At 36.2% G+C, this 22536-nt stretch overlaps 1 protein-coding gene across 3 annotated transcripts in view; it reads right to left on the reverse strand.

The window, feature by feature from the left end:
- The window catches only part of RGS12 (regulator of G protein signaling 12), a 247830-nt gene that overhangs the window by 148186 nt on the left and 77108 nt on the right, over positions 1 to 22536 (reverse strand). The gene's annotated exons all lie outside the window — the stretch shown is intronic.

A 22536-nucleotide genomic window follows, 5' to 3' on the forward strand; every position in this document is an offset into this window, starting at 1 on the left:
ATTAAAAGCTTCCCATATGCCAAGGTTTCCACAGTGCCAGCCAGTAAAATCTGACACATTACTGAAAAACCATCTTACTTCTTTCCATTCTCTATTTACCACTTTGACAGGCTTCCAAACATTTAATATAAACGGAAAGTAGGTAAGTCATGGATCAGGTCCTAGTGTAACCGGTTTTAGGATTTCATAAATACCGTTTATGGGCTTTAAGAAAAGAAAGAAAGAAAAGTTTCAGGTGTTCTTTACACCCTTATCTGTCAAAGCCTTCCCATGAAAAAATACATTCCTCTCTTGACAAGTTTCTTAGGGTCAAATCAGGAACACAGTTTAAGAACTGTTAGCCTCACTGACTCAAGACCGACTTAGAAATTTGGAAGAAAAGTCACCAGTGGAATGTGCAATGAACTTGTGGTCTGAAAATGAGGGTCTGAGGCTTGGCTTTGGCCACTCAGTGACTGTGTGAACACAGAAAGGTAACTTAACCTTGATTCCCTCACCTGCTCTTGGCATCAACTTCCTATTCTCAAAAGATTGTTGTGAACAGAACAGTTTCAAAAGTGTGGAGTGCTACAAACCGACAAGATACCACATGTGCTAAACGCTACAAAAACATCCACTACCTGCATTGTTACTGAGGAAGCAAAGTGAGAACTGGGCTGCAAGTTAGGAAGAAGGGAAGAGCATGAAACACTTATTTCTACAGCACCTACTACATGGCATCTAGGCACTAAGTTAAGTCTTAACTATAAAAAACGATTTTGAATCTTAGTCTCTTACAGCTTACTAGCTGTGTGACCCTGGATGGGTCACTTAACTCCACTCATCTTCAACTTTCTCAATGGTAAAAAAATATTATCTATCCCCAGGATTAAAATGAGGATTGGATGAGATAACATGGAAATTATTTTGCAAATGTTAAAACTCTACATAAATGCAGCTATTATTATTAGGGATGTTTATGGTATAGCTTGCTTCCTAATTTGGATCAAATTAAAACTGTGATGAGAGGAGTGGGATGGTCTTTTTTTAGTTACTTCTATTCTATCCCCCCATTCCTCAGCAGATATCACCCACTCAGAGCAGTCCACTGGATTTTCCCTCCTAACTTTCCTGGTTTTCATCAGTATTTTTTCCCTCTCCCTTCTTCTCCAAAGCCTAGTGTCATGGATAGGGTGGCAGAGAAAGAAGAGATCAGTACATAATGCTGTTAGCATTATGGTGAATAAGGTGAGGGAAAAAAAAAAATACGTGATATAATAAGCACATTGGACTGGAACTCAGGAGACCTGGACTCAAATCCAAGCTCAGATACTTACTCCAACAAACCATCCCATTTCTCTGAACTTCACCTTGCTCATCTATAAAATGGGACAAACCCTTCTAATTCTAAATCCCTGTGGTTGGCACTATTCCTATACACTTATATTTCCTCGCCACCACCAGAAAAATCTGATCAAGACTCAACTTTTTAACCAAACCAAAAACATTTATTAAGCTCCTAATATTTGCAGGCACTGTGCTCAGACTCAGGACAAACAGAAACAGGAGCTGGTCTTGAGGAACTTCTATTTTACTGGAGGTTGGTACCATAACATATTTACAGAGAGATAAACCAAGATAAAATATGTACACATTAAAAACAAATTAATTGAGGAAGGGGAGAGGAATACTAACAGTGTAGGAGTTGGGAAGGCCTCTCAAACATGATAGGCCGCCTGACTAGAATTGGGTGGGGGAGATGGTAAATGGAACCCAATGGGAACACTGAAATCTACCACACAAAACAGCATCAAAACAAGTCCTGGATCAAATTTTTAAAATTAAAAAAAAATTGAGGAATAAAAAATCATGAACACTGAAATCTGTTGTACCAGAGCTTGTTACCCTTTCCCCATCATCAAGTAACAACAGAGTGGTCGCTTCACCCACAAATGTCCTTTGGATAGGGCTGGCTTTGGGTCACATGAGGCTCATCCACAGAGGGTCAAGTAGCCCTAAGCTGTCATATCCGACAACAGAGATGGAAGAAGGAGGCTCTGGCCGGCGGGCCCTCCATCGGAAACAAGAACAATTTTAATTAGAGGTCCGGAAGAACCTTCCTCTCCCTGACCTAAGGGCAGTCGCAGGGAGGACCCAACCGCAGCTGGTCAGGCTCTTGCCGGGCCCTCTGGCTGTCTTGGCCACTTCTGCATAGCCTTCCTTCAGTGCCATCCTTGGGGGCATCCCCAGGGACAACAGCTGGCTAGTCCTCTTCCTCCTCTGAGCATTGTGAGAGAAAGTGTCTGCACAGCGACAGGGCTGGCCAAGGCAAAGCAGGCCCAACAAGACCCCACTCTACAGGTAACTGTGCTCTCTGCAGGAGGGCTCCAATGAGGACTGAATGTCATTAACCCACCTGCAGCTCTGACTACGAGTAAGGAGTTAAGATCCAGAATCTTATTTACATTATTCTGCTAAAGTACAATATGATTCTCTCATGTTTATCATTGCTTTCGTGTAAAAACTAAACGGGCAGCCAGGTGGATAGAGCATGAGCCCTGGAGTCAGGAGACATCTTTGTGAGTTCAAATCTAGCCTCAGATACTTACTAGTTATATGCCATTTTACCCTGGCTGCCTCAGTTTCCTCATCTGTAAAATGAGCTGTAGAAGGAAATGGCACAAACCACTACAGTGTCTTTGCCAAGAAAACCCTACATGGGGTCACAGAAAGCCAGACACTACTGAAAATGACTGAACAACAATAAAATAAACAAGTGAGGCTATAATCAATTCAAGATTATAGGCTGACTACCTCTTTTAATTCCCCCCTTTAGGGAGAAAGCCTGGATTAGAGACAAAATTAGCAACTTCTCCTAAAGAGCCATCATGGAAGTGATGAGCCAGTAGCCATGAGAAATAAAGAGACTTTTTTCTAGGAACAGAAGACAAGAATTTTCCCAAAGCTAAACCTAAGGAAACACAATGTTGGGTGAAATCTAGGTCCTGTGGCTCCAGCTAAGCAGTATCTCTAGCCATATGCCAGACTTAAATGAAAGAAAAAAATACTCAGTATTTGAGTATTGAGTGTACCCAGTTCTTTACTAGGTTGTTTGGAGGATGCAGAGAAAATATGATACATTCTCATCCCTACTGAGAAACTTATCTGATTAAGAGAAAATAGATATACATGGGAATAAAGGATAATAATTTAGAAAAGCAAGGTACAATTCCTGGAACATAATAGGTATATAATAAGTACTTATTGACAGACTGACTTTACTTGTTCACAATTCAGGCTCCATTCAAAGCCTCTTATTAAACACATATATCTCATTTTTTGCTGTCTTCATTCATTCACCTAATTTGGACAGTGCAGGAACATAAGAAAGCAACAATGTTTTTATAATTAGTACACTATTCTGGGAAGCCAGAATTCACAGACAACTAATTTGCCTGATTAATTTATCTCACAATCTTTAGAAAATACAAGTAATTCAAACCTTCAAAAGAGCCATTTTATCAATATGGATATTCCTTTGCACTCACACAGATGAAAAATCTTCTGTTCTTCCTAAGCAGCCATGACCAAGATAATCAAATGTTGGTCAACCTGCTGATGATGAGTCTCTCTAGATTTTATTAGAATAAATCCTATTCCAATGTCTTGTCATGGGCTCACAAAGAGTATATCACTGATGCATGAGCTTAGATAAGCACTTCCATAAAGAACCTAGGACTAACTTTATTTTTAAAATAAGCATCAAGTTAATCACACTTTGTAAATAAGATGTTTTTAATCCCTTTACAAGACTTAAAACCTTTTTTTCTCTATTTTTTATTTTAAGGATTCATTTTAGTATCTTTTTTAATAGACAAAAGACATTATGATGTAGGTTAAGCATGGAGTGTGTGTAAGTCAGCTGCCACAAAAGATGCAAAGCACTTCAAGACAAACCAAGTCTGAACAGCTAACAGAAAGAGATTTTTGAACTTGGAAACTGAGTAAATGATACCTTGTTAACACTACTCTAAGCTGAGCTTATAGTTTTTTTTTTAACTAACTGTTCTCTGAGTTAGCCTTCTAGCTCAGTTCACTATCCTTCGTCTTGCCTATATGGCAATATTGCCAAGAATGTCCCATGTTACTAGCTTCTATCCCATCTCCTTAGTAATGATATTACTCTCCCTCTTCCCATCTCCTTCAAATTAAACCATATTCTATTGTGATACTAAAAATTCACATCCATTATTATCTCTGGCTGGATGTGATTGGCAATGCCCGATGAAATTTAGGGTGAAATTTAAGCAACCAAATAAGAAGGAAAATTAAAAATTAGACAAATTATTTTTAAACTTAGAGCTGTTCTTGATAATGCTTCAACACAAAAGTGTCTCCAATTTTGAATTTTCTTGGAACACCAATTTTTTTTGTTTCAGAATAGACTCCTATCCTTGCCCCCTCCCCAAACACACACACACACACACACACAAAAGCAAACAAAAACAAACAAAATATATGGGAAACAACTGTGAACTTGAAATCAGGAAACTTGGGATTCAAGTCCTAGTTCTACCAGGATGACCTTCAGAATGTTACCAATTCTTCTGAGTCTCATCTGCTCATCCACAAAATGATAATAATTTTTTTCCTATTGCCTCCTTACTAGATTACTATAAACTTATTATAAATTATTATTATTACAAACTTAAAAAGCAACAATCTCAAAATCAAATTATCCTGGAAGCAAATTGGCTGTCCAGGAGCATCAAAGAAGATGAGCTACCTTTTTCCAAACATTAAGAGTATCATTCTCTGTCTCTCTATTTCTGTCTCTTTCTATCTCCCTCCCTATCTCTTTCTTTTTTTTCCTCTCCTCTATTCTCTTTCTCTGTCTCTCCTGTCTCTCTTTCTCCTCTGTTTGTCTCTCTCTCATTCCCTCTCCATTTGTGGGTCTCTTTCTCTCCATCTGTGTCTCTTTCTCTTCTCTTCCTCTTTTCTCTTTCTCTCTCTCCATGGTTTAGAATATTTGTCCCAGTAAGGAAACTCACCCTACCAATGAAGGTCCGCATCCTTTAACTTGTGAGCTTAAAAAGATAGGTAAAGCACTTAACACTAAGTATGGGTGGGAGGTATTCACACAGGACAGACTAATTAGTGTGGTCAGGAAGTGATTTGCCCAAAGTCACACAGTATATCAGACTCAGGACTTGAATCCTGATCTGTATGACTCTAAGGCTAGCTACCTATTCACTCACTATTCCATACTTGCAGCTTTATCCTATTAACAGATAATATTTGATGGTAGTAGACAATAAAATCCAGATTTCTTAAAAGCCTAAACTGTGTACATATAGTCAGTCTTAGTGGAGAAAAATTATAAATTAATCAAATATATATACACTTTAGCAGTCAAATATAATCATTTGTCACTCTGAACCAAGGTCTCCCAGACTCATTCACCTATCAGTCAAATGAAGATAAACTTAAGCTAACACATGACTTTCCCATACAAAAGTATAAACATAAATAAGCCTCAGTAGTGAATTGCCTGTTTTCTAATTTACTAATTTGCCTATTTTCTAATTTAGGATGTACTGAGAACCTAAATTCCTGAGCAGTTTCATCAGTGTCATCTATGAGCTGCTCTTAAATAACAAGACAAGATAACAAACACTGAAGTCCTGAAGCTCAGCCAGCTTTGCAATGATCCTTGTTCCTACCATTCTAGATGTGTGCAGAGAATGGACAGTAAGAAGATTATCAGCCATCTGCTATAGGGTGAATTATATATAACAGGATAGCCACAAATAGAATGGACAGAGAAACATGCTGAGAACATCAGGACATACTCATATATATGACAAGACAAGATAGTCAGAATTTCTACAATGTAAAAATTATAGATAAAGGAACATGACCTGCAGAAATCTATAAAGAGCTTGGCTGTCCTCATTTCTAAAATAAATAGAGAAGTGACTCAAATTTATAAGAATACAAGCCATTCTCCAGTTGATAAATGGTCAAAGGATATGAACAGATAGTTTTCAAATGAAGAAATTAAAACCATTTCTGGTCATATGAAAAAATTCTCTAAATCACTATTGATCAGAGAAATGAAAATTAAGACAACATTGTGATACCACTATACACCTCTCAGATTGGCTAAGAGTGCAGGAAAAGATGATGACGGATGTTGGAGGGGATGTGGGAAAACTGGGACACTGATACATTGTTGGTGGAGTTGTGAACTGATGCAACCATTCTGGAGAGCAATTTGGAACTATGCCCCAAGGGCTATTAAACTGTGCATGCCCTTTGACCCAGCAGTGTTACTACTGGACCTATATCCCAAAAAGATATTAAAGAAGGGAAAGGGACCCACATGTGCAAAAATGTTTGTGGCAACCCTGTTTGTAATGACTAAACTGGAAAGTGAATGGATACCCATCAACTGGAGAATGGCTGAATAAGTTATGGTATATGAATATTATGGAATATTATTGTTCTATAAGAAATAAGGAGCAGGATGATTTCAGAGAGGCCTGGAGAGACATGAACTCATGCTAAGTGAAGTGAGTAGAACCAAGAGTTTTTATTGTACACACCAACAAGATTATGTGATGATCAATTCTGATAAACATGGTTCTTTTCAACAATGAGATGATTCAGGCCAGTTCCAATGGTCTTGTGATGGAGAGAGCCATCTGCATCCAGAGAGAATGTTTGTTTTTGGTTTTGTTTGTTTAATAAGGAGGAGAAGGATCCTTGTTAGGCATGTATGTGTTCCTAGCATAAAGATCATAGGCAAGGAGATACTTATTAGCTAGAAAATTGGAAGATTCCAGATATGGTGAACCCCAAAGAAGGGGCAAGGCAGAAAGGAGAAAACTATGGCCTAATGGAATGAAAAAAAGACCTAACCTGAAAAACCAGAATTATATTGTTGTTGGCAGGGGAGTGAAGAGGGGGGAGAGAACTACTATTGTCACTTGCAAAAGGACATGAAATATCAATCATATTTTAGGCATGTTTTAGCCGTACCTAGAAATATGGAAAATATAGGGATATTATCTCCTCTCACAATAAACAAAACAAATTCTCTTAGATGCCTTTATCATTAGCATTTAAAAGACAAACATTTCTAAGATGAAGATGATAAGAAAAATGAAATCAGAGAGGAAATTCAATATTTTGTCAATATGCTCAGATACATGAAGATTAGTTTTTCAGATACAGCCACATTAAGCACTGCCTTTCTATCAGGGTCTACCATCATATGATTCTAGTTTGTTATTTTGCAGGCTAGGTGAAACAAATGCCCACAGGCATTTTGCTTTGTTTTAGGAAGGAGATTTCCTCAAATATTTTTTAAAAACTATTATTAATCCTCAATTGCTGAAAAATCTTCAATAGCTTCCTGCTGCCTACTAGATAAAACACAAACTATCACTTGACCCTCCACAATCTATATGTAATCTAAGCTTTTTCCACCTTTATCTCACATTGATTACCTTCAAGGAGTCTAATTGAGCCAAAATAGACCATAAGAATCAAAGAATGGAAGAAAATTATCTTTGTTTGACTATGAGTTGGAATAGTTCATCTAATCTACCCCTCGAACATAGCAAGTCATCCAATCTATGCCATATCTGAACAGGAGCCTCTCCTAGGTTGTTCTACCCAATTTTCCTACTATATCTAACTTTATAAATTTACAAATTCTGTCTCCCATAGTTGGAAAATACTCCTTCTTCCCCTCTGCCTATTGAGAACCTCTCTCCTGGAGGCTCATTCAGTTCAGGTGCCACTCCTACCCACAGCACCCCCATTGAAAGAATGCTATCCTCAATTTTTCCTTGAACACTCTGTCCAGATCTTTCATTTGCTTCCTCATTCTAGGTTAGATCATATTCATGTGTCATGTTCTACATGTTAGACTCTTTGAGGGGCTAAGATGGTAACTTTTTCACCTTTGTAGTTCTGATTTACATGCTCCAGCTCCTGGCACATGCCAGGCCATTAATAATGATTGGTTAATGTACTATTAAGAAATGTTCTCATGGCACCAGTTTGTAAACATCCCCAAACTAACTCTAGGCTGAGACTCTCCCTACATGTTTTCTATCAACTGAACGGGAAAAAAAGAATAAAAATGAAAAACCAGTGCCTTTGCCAAAAAAGTTAGCCATTATATTGGAGGACCAAGAGTCTAGGCTCCTAAAAGCAAAGGGTCAGAACAAAGTTCCCCATATCAGTTGGCTAAGTATCAATCAGTTCATTTCCATGAAATTTGAGATAACACTATCCCAGATTCAATTTCTAAGTGACCCCCATTAGCTTATTTCCATTTCATGGCCATGGACTGTACCTTTAACCTTCTAAAGCCTGCAAGGAACAACATCTAAATCAGGTAACAGAAGAAGAAGACAAGGATTCTATAATCTCCTTCTCTGGAAAGTCTTTAAAATTTCATAGATCAATATCCATAATTACAAAGATGATTAGGCTGGTTACACACACACACACACACACACACACACACACATACATACTGATGATGGATCAGTCAATGAATACAAAAGCAAGACAATACTTTATTAAATTATGGACATAGCTAAGCCAAGCTAATGAGCTGGTTGAGTTAGGAATCTGAGGGTTTATTGCACCATAAATGAATCCCTCCTCTGCCCTACAAACAGGCCCCAGGTTGAGCCAAACTGCTGTGAATCCCTTGAAAAATCTTCAGGGAAAGAGATTCAAGCATCCTCTGTGTAAGCAGCTGCGCTAGGAAAAACATATGCACCAGGGGCAGCCAGGTGGCACAGAAGGTACAAGTCCGGGCCCAGGCAGACCTGAGATGAAAATGGGCCTTGGACGCTTTCTGGCTGTGTGAACCTAGTCCCTTAGCCCTGTTTGCTTCAACTTCCTCAGCAGAAGGAGAAAGGATACTGCAGCACCTATCATGGGCAGGCACTGGCCAATGGCTTTACAAATATCTCACTTAATCCTCAAAACACCATAGGTCCTTATTCTAGATGTGAGGAAAATGAGGCAAAAAAAAGTTAAATGACTTGCCCAGAGTCATACAGCTAGGAAACACTTGCTTGAGGCCAGGACTTGCACTTAAATCTTCCTGTATCCAGGCCCAACAATCTATCCACTCTGTCATCTAGGCAACTAACTGGACATGGCACAAAATCTTAGCAAGAGTGATTACAAAGGTGCTGAGCTACAAACAAAAAATGGGGAGTTTAAAGTGTACACTGTGATTTTGCAGAATTACTACTCTGTTGAAGTGATTGAAATCTTTGTGAACCCTCACAATCCTAAACAAGCTTGAAAAATCAAAAGAGAAAACAATCAGGATTAAAAAAAATTTTTTTTTGGGGGGGGGGGAGGGGGGAATCTATTTGGTACCAAGAAGCCCATCTTATGCTCAGGCAACCAAACACATATATACCAAATGAACTCTAGTGTCTTTACTTCATGAATAGATCAATTCTGGTAGCCCCTAGAAAATTACTAACAATTAGCCACTAAGTTACTGGTATACAGAATATGTTTAAAAAAAAAAAAAAACAGAAAGCATTGTCATTAGCCTCAGGGATTTTTACAATCCAGAGAGAAAAAATAAGCACAATACAATAACCTAACATGAGAAGACCATCTATGTTCAATGATCTGTGGACACTACTGTCTCCTACTCTACCAGGTCACATAGGAGTTGTGATTAAGGAGCCTTTACAAGAAGTGGAAAATTGTCTTCATATTTATTTTGAAAATAAAAAAGGTATTATTTTTTTTAAAAGAGGTGAAAGTCAAAGTCAGAGCTGAAAGATGTTAGGATTTCTATGGATTGAGAGGATGAATCATGGGGATTCTACATGAAAGTGCCATAGTGTAATAATGATGAGCCATTAGAACCTCCTGAACTAGCTGTGCCAGACTTAAAACTATATGATACAGCAGCATTCATCAAAATCATTTGATACTAGCTAAGAAATAGAGTAATAGATCACTGAAATAGGAAAGGTTCACTAAATAGTAATCAATAGCTATAGTAATCTAGTGTTTGAAAAACCCAAAGACTCTACCTTCTGGGATAAGTACTCATTATTTGACAAAAATTGCTGGAAAAATTGGAAAACATTATAGCAAAAACTAGGCATTGAACAACATCTAACATCCTATAATAAGATAAGGTTGAAATGGTTTCATGATTTAGATGTAAAGGCTTATACTATAAACGAATTGGGAGAATAAGAGATAGTCTACCTCTCAGATCAGTGGAAAAGGAAGGAATTTGTGGCCAAAGAAGAACTAGAGAACATTATGAAATGCAAAATGGCTAACTTTGATTATATTAAACTAAAAAGTTTTTATACAAACAAAACCAAATCAGTCAAGGTTGTAAAGTAAGCATAAAACTGGGGGGAGAGGGGAATTTTTTTATCCAAATGTGCTGAGAAGGGGATCATTTCTAAAATACAGAATTGACTCAAATTTTTAAGAATACAAGTCATTCCTCAATTGGTACGTGGTCAAAGGATATGAACATACAATTTTCAGAAGAAATTAAAGCTATTTCTAATCATATGAAAAAATGTTCTAAATCACTATTGATTAGAGAAATGCAAATTAAGCCAATTCTGAGGAACCACATCATACATCTCAGATTTGCTAAGATGACAGGAAAAGATAACGATAAATGTTGGAAGAGTTGTGGGAAAACTGGGACACTAATACATTGTTGGTGGAGTTGTGAACTGATCCAACTATTCTGGAAAGCAATTTGGAACTATGGCCAAAGGGCTATCAAAATGTGCAATATGAAAATCCAGCCAAAAAAAAAAAAATCCTTTGATCCAGCAATGACTCTACTGGGTCTATATACCAAGGAGATCATAAAAAGGGGAAAGAACCCACACGTGCAAAAATGTTTGTCGCAGCCTATTTTGTAGTGGCAAGAAACTGGAAACTGAGTGGATGCCCACAGGTTGGGGAATGGTTGAATAAGTTATAGTATTTGAATGCCTGAAGAGATTTATATGAACTGATGCTAAGTAAAGTAAGCCAAAAGAACACTGTACACATCTAAACAACAAGACTATATGATGATCAACTGTGATGGACTTGGTTTTTTTCATCAATGAGGCTATTCAGACCAATTCTAATAGACTTGTGATGGAAAGAGCCATCTGCCATCCAGAGAAAGAACTATGAGGACTAAATGTGGATCACAATATAGTTTTTTACCCTTTATGTTGTTGTTGTTGTTGTTGCATTCTTGCCTGTTTTTTCTTGTTGTTGCATTCTTGCTTGTTTTTTTCTTTCTCATTTTTTTCTCCTTTTTGATCTGATTTTTCTTGTGCAATATGATAAACATGGAAATATATTTGGAAGAAATTGCATATGTTTAACCTACATTGGATTACTTACTGTCCAGGGAAAGGAGAAGGGAAAAAATTTTGGAACACAAGGTTTTGCAAAATTGAATGTTGAAAACTATCTTTGCATGTATTTTGAAAAATAAAAAGCTATTATAAAAAAGAACTTTCTGAAAAAGAGAATGACAACAATGAACAAAAGGGTATTTTAGGAAAACGTATCAGGTTATGGTGTTCAGGGTGGCTTGGGGATAGAAAAGACCAAAGAATGGAGACACACCGAAAGTCTAGAGTTGGGAGGAACCTTCACTTCAGGGTCACATTACTCCTCATGAAACCTATCCACTGCACCCTTGACTCTTGCATTCTTCAACATTAAGCATGAACCCTTCACTATCTCACAAGGCAATCCTTTCTATTTCTGAGATCATAGCTTTAGTTAATAAGAAGTTCCTCCTCATGTCCAGCCAAACTTTAATGTCTCCTTGTAATGTCCACCTATCAGTTCTTGTTCTTCTCTATAGTGCCAAGAAAACTAAATCCAATCCCTTCTGTATTACAGGCTTTCAGAAGTATGAAGTCAGCTATTATAGATCACCTAATCCATCTCTTATCCAGGCTAAATATTCCTAGTTCAAATGTTCCTTTCAACTGTTTACTAGCATGACCAGAGTATCCCCCACCATCCTGCCTACCCTTAAATCTTTCTCATAATAACTGTAATCTAACTACACCTCTTCCATCCTTACTTGTAGAGTTGACTTTTTTAATCCAAGTGCAAGTAAGGCTACCACAGTAATCGAAATAATAAGGGCCTAAACTAGGACAATTAATAGGAGCAAAAATTTAAAATTAATAGGAGGGATACAAGAAACATTTTAAATGAATCCACAGAACTTGGTGACCAACTTGCTCTGCCAGCTTATAAAAATGGAGGAATTCAAATGATAAATTCAAGAAGCAGCTGACTAACAATAACAAAATACAGATATGATCCTTCTCCCTGCCCATTAAGCATAAGAATCCTCTAGGACTTAAGCTACAGGTTCTCTGCTTTTCTCCCTCTAGACTACTCTCTAGGATGGTTCATTTACTCACAGCTGATCACTCGCTATAGAAATGATTTTCCAATGTATTTTCCTATCACTGATCTTTCACTATTGGTTTCTTGATCTGATGGGCACTTAAAGCATTAAAGGGAAAAAAGAAATTAAGAAATCTCATCACATTAAAGCAATAAAATAACACAGCAATAAAAGCATAGTAGAAAAAGCACTGGACTTGGAGCCAGAATTCCTGAATTCCAATCTCAGCTATGCTATTTATTGAGTATCTTGTGCAAGTTAACAACTTCTCTGAGCCTCAATTAATTAATTCACTTTAAGACAGAGAAATAAAAGTTCTTATTCTGACTACCTGAGATAGCTGCTTTAAAGAACAAATGAGATAATGGGCATAAAGCATTTTGTAAACTCTAAATCACTGTCTATATGAAAAGTATTGTTAGTACAAATATTATTGAATTCACAGTGTTAAAAGCTAATTCTACTTCAAAAGAATCTCCTAGACAAGTAATTAGGAAAAGCAGACTATGGAAAAGGGAAGAAAAACCAGAGAATTCCAAACGAGATTTCTTTGTGGGAAAAAAGAGTGAAAAATAACTTCTATTCATCATTCCCTGTTAAACTATTTTTTAAAAGCTGATTTAGAAACATCTGAACAGATTTTATTACCCAACCAAATTTATAAATTACAATTTGTATGAAGATACTCCAGAAAAACATGTGACTGGTAAAAAAAAAAAAGAATTCCAGCTAAATGACAAAAAAATTAATTTGACTAAAATAAAGCATCACCCAAAACTTAATGTAAAAAACAATGTTTAGTTTTAGTATTGCAAAAAAAAAATCTGGGTAGCCTTTTTGGCTGACAGATCATGCTTTTATGATCATTCATAAAGAAGGGCACTATTAGAACATAAATGAGAGCAATTCGTTTATGTTCAATTACTTCAGTGGAAAGAAATATAAAACAGTTCTTAAAACATATTTTTCTCTAAATTCAACAGAAGTAATTTAAACTGAAATCTGATTTAAAAAGATTGCTATAGGAGTGCCCTCTGCTGTCTATATCTAGAACTGCAAATGTCAGAAAACAAAAACACTGAAAACCACCTCTCAGCTAAATAAATAGATTGGCTCAGTAAGACTAATCAATCTCTACTCAAAATAAAACTATATATCGTTGGAGATATCAATCCTCTGAATGCTTTATAACAGAACAATGAACAGAAAATGATCCAAGGTTTGAATCTTTATAGTAAAAAGTTTGTAAAGAACATAGTAGACTCTCAATTGAATCAAGTGATAAAATCACATCACAAAAAGAATGATAGTGCATTATACCACAACTGAAAGATGACTTATTCAGGTCAGTCTTTACTATTTGTATCCTTCTCCAGTAAGGTCAAATTCTCTAACACTCTTCTCAGTGATCAATTAAAAAAAAAAAAAATACCAGATGTAAGAATCTATTGGATTGGATTCAAGTCCAGCATAAAACTAGCAACTTCATCTAAAAACATTAACATATTTTATTTTTATTGACTATAATTTAAATGAAATAATCAATGAATTTGGTGGGCCCAAAAATTACTTTTAAAGAGGTACCAAAAGGAAGCTTTCAAAATACAATGGAAATTAATATGCTGATTATTTCAAAGTATGTTTCTATAGCTCTTTGCAACAATCCAAATTAATTAGTATCTTTTGCTTTATAATCATTCCAAGTAATTGGTGAATAAAAAAGATGAAATTCTATAACTTGAGATTGTTATAATCAGTTGTTAGTGCTAGTATAAATATAACCAAAAAAAAGTATAATTTGCTTACTTAAACACCCAAAGTCAGCAATGATATCAAGTACTGATATTTAGCCTTGATAGAGAAAAAGAGAGATGCCTGTATGTGCATGTATATGTGAGAAAGGAACTTCATAGATCTAGTCAACTTATTTAAGAAAAAAAAAGAAAAGAAAAGAAATGTCTAATGTCATAGCAACAGAGGAAAAATTCAAACCCGGGTTATCTAACTCCAGATCCAGTGTTCTTTCCAGATTCACCCACATAAGCATCTGTTTGCATACATATTCTCTCTCTCTCTCTCTGTTCCCTCCCACTTTCTCTCCCCATCTCTATTTCTGTGTCTCTCTGTCTCTGTTTGTCTCTCTCTGTCTCTGTGTATGTCATGTGTCTCTCTGTCCTCCATCTCAGTCTGTCTTTTTATCTCTCTCAGTCTGTGTGTTTGTGTGCCTCTCTCTGTCTTTGTCTGTCTGTCTTCTCCCCCCGACCTTCCAGCGAAGTCATCTCCAATAATTCATTTTGGAGGGGAAAATAAACCTGGATTCTCAAAGTTCTATATCAGTGAAGTGTAAGTTCTCACTGGCACTATCACACTGAAAAAGTATGGCCCTAGCAAAAGAACATGTGTTTATCCCACCAACTTCAGCCTATTAAGCTAAGAAATCAGAAAAACAAATAAAGATGTAAAGGAATTATGATCTTCCAAGTAGAGCAATCACACACTGCTGAAATCACTGATTTTTGAAATAATGGTGTATGTGCGCGCGTACACACACACACACACACACACACACACACACTCCCTATGAAGCTACATAATCCTATGATGCTACATAAGTATTTGCTGTTACTCTACAATTTTTTTTATAAATATAATATGCTTCTTTACATTTTTATTGCCTCTTGACATTTATTTGTCCAATATTCACATTTGGGTGGTGAGAGAAACAGGTTTTTAGAATCACAGATGACATCAAAGCTGGGAAGGTCCTCAGAGATGTCTCTAAATGATCACACTTGAGGCCCACCCAGAGAAACTAAGTGGTTAATTCCTAAGCTACAGAGCTAGCCATGGCTGAGCCAAGACCAGGATCCAAGCAGCCCCTGATTAGCCCCATACTTTTTACTACACTATGCTTATAGGGTTTAAATCTTCATGGTTATTTTGTAGCAAATAATATATCTTGGATATGTGATAAATATCAAATAATAAATCCATACTTAGAAGTCATAGCTGCTTACTAAGTAACAGAACAAAATGGTAATTTAATTTTTATCTCTGTGAATGTAATTCCCATACTATAAAAATTAGGTAGTTACATAAATAAGCAAATACCACTATAGAAAACATTCTACATTTGAGAATATAAATATACACATGGACATAAAAATATTAGATACTATGCTTTAAATTTCTATTAACAAAGAAATGATAAGAAGCAGTTCCTAAAATGAAGTCATTTTTATCTGGTAGGCAATTTTTTACTGTCTAGAAAAACCATTAAAAGTTTGTGTTTAATGTTCTCTCAAGCAGAGAAATTAATAGAGTAATCAAAGATAAAACTACCTTGGGTAACTGAAAAGAGTAGGAATTTCTAAAACTTCCTCTGCTGAAACCGATCTTCTCACATCTCACTACAACAAGCCACATTCCTCAGCTCTTTAGTCTGAACTTTAAAGAATACTTCTATTCTTTACAATCTTTCAAGACACACAAAAACTTTTACTTACAGACACTGGACTGACAGTCAAAGTTTTCTCCATGTAGAAATAGTTTCTGAAGAAAGTTTCTTTCATGGCTGGAGAAGTGAGGGAAGGGAGGAGGAGTACTTCCTATCAAATCCCCACTGTGCATTGAGATACCTTACTTCTGCAGATCCGGCTAAATTAAACAGAAATGCAGCTCGGCTGCCTGGTGCCCCAACACCACATTTCATGTTCTCCACCCTTAGTAGTTACACTGAACTCTCCACCCAAGCTTAATACTTATTCTCTATCTTCCAGTCAAAGTCAAAAATTCCTGCACACAAGCCTTTTTATGTTTTGTTTTATGGGACCTGGTTAAACAATAAGCTTTCTGTGATGACATCAACATGATAATTTCGCATTATATGAGATGGGATGACACTTCATAAATGTGCTGTGCGCCTGACATTACTAACAGAGTTCAAATACAAATGTGCTCATATATTTTGTTTGAGTAATCATACTTTTTGGGGGGGCGGGGGGAGAAACTCAGCTAAAATCCGATGAAAAGTGAAGATGTTCAATAATGGCTGGTAAAGAAAACTGATAGTAGAGTTCAAAGGGATCTATTCAGTACCAAACAATACCCAACAATAGTTATTCCAGCTGTACTGTTTGCTTATGACCAAGATCCAGGTTTATTTCCATTCACAGAAAAAAAAAATTAGCCATATAGTTCTTCTACATTTTCTTTATGGATCATAGAAGATGAGAGTCAGACCAGACCTGAAACAGCGTTTAGTATAACCCCTCTGCCACAATTAAGAGACTAGAGACCTGACTTTCATCAAGGTGACTTCCATCATCATCACAATCCCTCCAGCAAGCAGACCATGTAATTGGCTTCCCCCTAAAGGTTCACTCTCTCTCCCTCTCCATTATACTCCTTGAGTTTCTGGAGGTAACAGTGAAGTGTACGTTCAAGAGAAGCACAATGCATTTGGAATCAAAATATTTTATTTTTGAAATCCAAACTCTGCTATCCACCACTTGAATACTGGGCAAGTCCCTTTTCTCTTCTCTTCATGTAGGTATCTCAAGAAAATTTTATGAGGAAAACACTTTTAAAATATTTAATTATTATTTAATGTTTTTATTTAAATTATTGTTGAAGATGAGGAGACAGAGATCCAAAAAGATTAAGTGAAAAGTCTTGTCTAAGCCTTGCCATAGAAGGCAGAAAGTCAAGGGTCTCACTGAATTTTTAAAAATAGCTCTGACAATTGAACTGTCATCCATTGATGTAATGGGCTGAAGCTCAAGTTGATGCACTGAGGTCCCAAGCAAGTGAGGTTAAATAGTAATTGGACCATACTCTATTAATATATGCTTGGAGAAAAATGGCCCCGCCACTCTTTGTGCAAGTTCTGATGTATTGTATAGAAAATGACGTAGGGATGATTTTGGTGGGTGGAGAGAGAGGGGTGGAGAGAGAGGCAGAGAGACTGACTTTCCACCCCAAAAGGCAGCTTCAGCCCATTACACATTCTCTTCAAATCTTGCATTTGACCACATGTATTCATCTAAAAGGAGAAAACCAGGAGGTCAAAAAATAAATAAATAAAACATGCAAATGATCTGAATCTATGAGGGCTAAATCCCCTAAAAGTTGGTCTTCCATGAATAATTTCTTCTAAACTTAAAAAGCCATATCACACACAGACTTCAAAAACTATAAACTAGAATCTTCCCACAGGGAGAATTATTCTAGTGTGATACTATTTGATTCTCAAATTCCAAGATATATCATGAAGTTACACTTAGTGAAAAGCCTCCAAAGAATAATTACAAAAACATTATCTTTGGCTCTCCTAGGAGGCAACTGAAGATGACACAAAACTACTGGCTACCTTGTGTCTCTAAGTTAGAAGAAAATGTGTTGAGATTTGGGAACATTTCAGGAGTGAAGGGGAAGAAGGTATTTGAATATATATATATATATATATATTCAAATACAAAGAAGAATCCAGGATCAATTTGAGCTTAATTCACTGATTCAATGACAAGCTGAGATTTTTATCCTTGTTACGACCTACTTCAGGAGCCATAATGACTCTTAGTTGCTTTTCAAAACAAAATAAAATCTCTAGTTGTGCATCTTAATACATTCTGAAAATCAATACCCATCTGCCATTTTTAAGTCTGCCTTTTTCAGTCATTTCATGATTTACCCACACACATAAAAAAATTTATACTCTCATAAGGATGAAAAGCAGTTATTCAAAACTAATCTATATAGCAATCCCATCTGACATTCCAAACTCATAGTTCCCCATCTTTTGACAGAGAAGAGAGAAATTTGCTTCATTATCATTATCTAAGGCCAAAAGTGGTCATTGCAATTATTATTATCTCATGCTTTCCCATTTTTATATTCAATGGAGTTCTGATAGAAATAATCCTAGGATAATTCACTACCCTACAACTGTTGTTCTTTTAGGTTTAAAGTTTAGTAAATTATTGTTTGGCAACTAGGTGGCATAGTGGATAGAGTACTGGGCTTGGAATCAGGAGGACTCATCTTCGCCAGTTTAAATCTGGCCTCAAATATTTACGTGCTATGAGACTCTGGGGAAGTTACTCAACTCTGTTTGCCTCAGTTTTCTCACTTGTAAAATGTGCTAGAGAAGGACATGGCAAACTACTCCAGGATCTTTGTCAAGAAAGTCCCAATTGGAGTCATTGAACAGCAGCAGCAAACTATTGTTCAACAGATAAAAAGTGAGTGCTTTGAAAACTGAACACGTGTGGAGATGTAGGGTCGTCTTTAATAAATTCTCACAAAGCATGTTCAAAACAACTTCAGTAAAAGACAAGGAATCACAGTATCACAGAATAATACATACTGCTTCTCGTTCATACATGGTTTTGATTTCTTCAGCAGTCTTAATTTAGCAAAAGCTTTTTATTTCTGATCAACTGCAAATTATGAAAGTTTGATGTGTTGGATCCTCAAGAAAATCTGGAGATTCCCTCCCTGGACATACCATGTTTTACATCAATTGCTCTTGATACTGTTTTACTAGTGACATATTTTAAAAAAGAGAATAGTTCCCCTTGTAGACATCAGATGCTCTAGTATTCTCACTGTCTGCATTTATTTTGTTTATTTACAATACATGAATAAACCATGAGTAAGGTGCTGAGTCAATAGCTTCATAGTAATTAATCCATGTTATAAATATCTGAATGTTTCTGGATGGATTGCTCAATAACTACAGAGTCAATAATGAGTTATTCTTTATACCTCTGAGACTTTTTAATGCATACTTTGTGTTCCTCAGGCAATATATTGCTATGTTATTAACAATACTCATAATAATAACTGACATTTATGCTTTAAATTTACACAGCACTTACATACATTTTCTCATTTGAGTCTCACAGGTCTCCAAGTATTAGATTGTCCATTTTACAGAGGAAGAATATAAGACTGAGAGAGGTCAGTGGCCTGTCCATGGTCACATAACAAATTTCTCTCAAGACATGAACCCGTTTTCCTGATCCCAAGTCCAGCACTTACCTACTTTGTCATGTTGTCTCTAATTATTCAGTCAGTCAATAAGCACTTATTAAGCACCAGGTGGTGGGATAAGAGCTGAGATACAAAGAAAGGTAAAAGATAGTCTTCACTGGCAAGGAGCTCACATAGTAATGTTGCAGATAACATGTAAACAATGTACAAACAATATATAAGATAAATTGCAAATAATAGAAAGAACACATGATACCAAGAAAAACCTGTGAAACCTATAAACCTAAAAAATGCCAATTCATTAATTTATGCTGAAGAAATATAGCTGCCAAGTGAACTAGAATGTTGTTATCTTGTATGTACATTCATTCTCTACCCATTAGGGAAATCTGTTTTGGAAAACTGAATTTAAAATAAAGATAGTTATTTAGTTCATTAAAAACTGAAGGAAAGGGAGTTAGTTGGTTTTATGGTAATTATGGAAATTAACAGAAGGAAGAGGGATCAGATAAGATTTCCTTCGAAGATGGACTTTCATTCTGGAGAGTAATTTAGAACTATACTCAAAAAGCTATCAAACTGTGCATACCCTTTAACCCAGCAGTGTTACTACTGGGCTTATATCCCAAAGAGATTTTTAAAAAGGGAAAGGGATCTGTATGTGCAAGAATGTTTGTGGCAGTCCTCTTTGTAGTGGCCAGAAACTGGAAACAGAGTGGATGCCCATCAACTAGAGAATGGCTGGGTAAATGGTAGTATATGAATGTTATGGAATATTATTGTTCTGTAAGAAATGACCAGCAGGATGATTTCAGAAAGGCCCGGAGAGACTTACATGAACTGATGCTGAGTGAAATGAGCAGGACCAAAAGATCATTACTTACTTCAACAACAATACTATATGATGATTGATTCTGATGGACATGGCCCACTTCAACCATGAGATGAACCAAATCAGTTCCAATAGAGCAGTAATGAACTGAACCAGCTACACCCGGCAAAAGAACTCTGGGAGATGACTAAGAACCACTTCATAGAATTCCCAATCCCTCTATTTCTGTCCACCTGCATTTCTGATTTCCTTCACAGGCTAATTGTACACTATTTCAAAGTCTGACTCTTTTTATACAGCAAAATAACTGTTAGGATATGTATACATATATTGTATTTAACTTATACTTTAACATATTTAACATGTATTGGTCAACCTGCCATCTGGGGGAAGGAGTGGGGGGAAAGAGGGAAAAAGTTGGAACAAAAGGATTTGCAACTGTCAATGCTGAAAAATTACGTATGCATATATTTGTAAATAAAAAGCTATAATAAAAAAATTTTTAAAAAGAAGATGGACTTTCATCTTCTTTAAGGAGTCAAAAGGGAAGTCAGAAGGGAGAAATGGAATGTCTTTTTTGAGGAACAGCAAGAGGATCTAAGAGTACATAGGGAGGTGTAAGGTATAAGGAGACTGGGAAGAGAGATCTAGTTAAGAAGGGATTTGGGTGCCAAACAAAAGATTTAATATATGAATCTAGAGGCAATAGGACTGATAGCACCACTGGAGAATAAGGTGGTAACAAGGTTAGATACGCACTTTTGGAAAATCCTTCTGGAAGATGGACTGGAATAGGGAGAAACTTGGGACCAAGAGACTAAGATATCATGACCTTTCCTGATACTTTTATATCACCAACATTGTCTATTTATTTTTTATAGTCACATATTCCTACTAGTTATTAATTCTCTCTTAAGACATAAAAAGTTTCACTCATTCTCCTCTAATTTTTGTTTTTGGGGTTTTTTTAATGAAGAGATTAATTTCTGTTCAGAACATTTATTATAATATATGGTAAAAAATGCTAACTGAAACCTGTTTTCTTCCAAAGTGCTTTCCATTTTCCTAACAGTTCTTGTCAAAGAGGGTTAATAAATGTTAAAGAAATCCCTAGAAAAATCAAGAAATTATGAGTTGGATAATTAGGGGAGGTAGCCAGAAGAATTTGATTGTATTAGGATAGATTATAAATTCCAAAATAGCTTTAAAGAATCATACTACCCCCCCCATCTTCCTTCCCTCCTGCACAGAGATACATACAAGTGACAAAAACAATTAGGGAAATTCTGCATCTGAATGGAGAATTCTTATGAAAAGACAGTTTTAAAAATTCAATTCAATTACTGCTAATCAAAGCAATCATGGCTCCTTTAATTAAACATGAATATTGTTTTGTAGCAGACCACATCATTAGAAATTTTTGGTTTCTACAAAGAATGCTCTAACATTGTCCAAGGGAGAGGATGTCCTGACCTGTCATAACAAGCACTCCTTGGCACCCGTGGCAGATTTATCCTTTAGTACAGAGAGTTACCATACCCAGATCCTAAGATCATAGATTTAGAGCTTGATAGGACTTTAAAGTCCTAACTTCTCATTTTACAAGTAAGAGAACTGAGACCCAGAGAGATTATGTGATGAATATACCCTTTAAAACCAACTAACTCCCTTTCCTCCAATTTTTAATGAACTAAACAACCATCTTTATTTAAAATTCAATTTTCCAAAACAGATTTCCCTAATGGGAAGAGAAGGTACATATAAGGTAACAACATTCTGGTTCATTTGGCAGCTATATTTCTTCAGCATAAATTAATAAACTGGCATTTTTTAGGTTTTATAGGTTTGTAGGTTTATAGGTTTCATAGATTTTTCATGGCATGAACCAAATCACCAGGACTTGTTTAATCCCCTTAAATGAAAGAATAAAAACTGACTTTTTAAACTTGCAAGGCTATGGATCTATTAGAATATTGGAACTTAACATCACTGAACCACAGAACGGAAATAGGTAAACCCACTCTTGGAAATGGGGGAGAACAACTGGAACATCTCATTATACACATAAGTGTGTCTAGATGAACACATATATACCCAAATACAAATATGAAGAAAGAGAGATAGAATGAGAGAAGGAAGGAAGCAGAAAGACAGACAATCAGATAAAGAGACAAGGAGATAGAGATGGGGAGAGAGATAGAAAAACAGAGAAAGAAATGAGAGAGGTGGGGCGGAGGGAGAGAGACAGAGACAG

The sequence above is a fragment of the Antechinus flavipes genome, chromosome 6 (assembly GCF_016432865.1).
Source record: "Antechinus flavipes isolate AdamAnt ecotype Samford, QLD, Australia chromosome 6, AdamAnt_v2, whole genome shotgun sequence".
Lineage (NCBI taxonomy): Eukaryota > Metazoa > Chordata > Mammalia > Dasyuromorphia > Dasyuridae > Antechinus > Antechinus flavipes.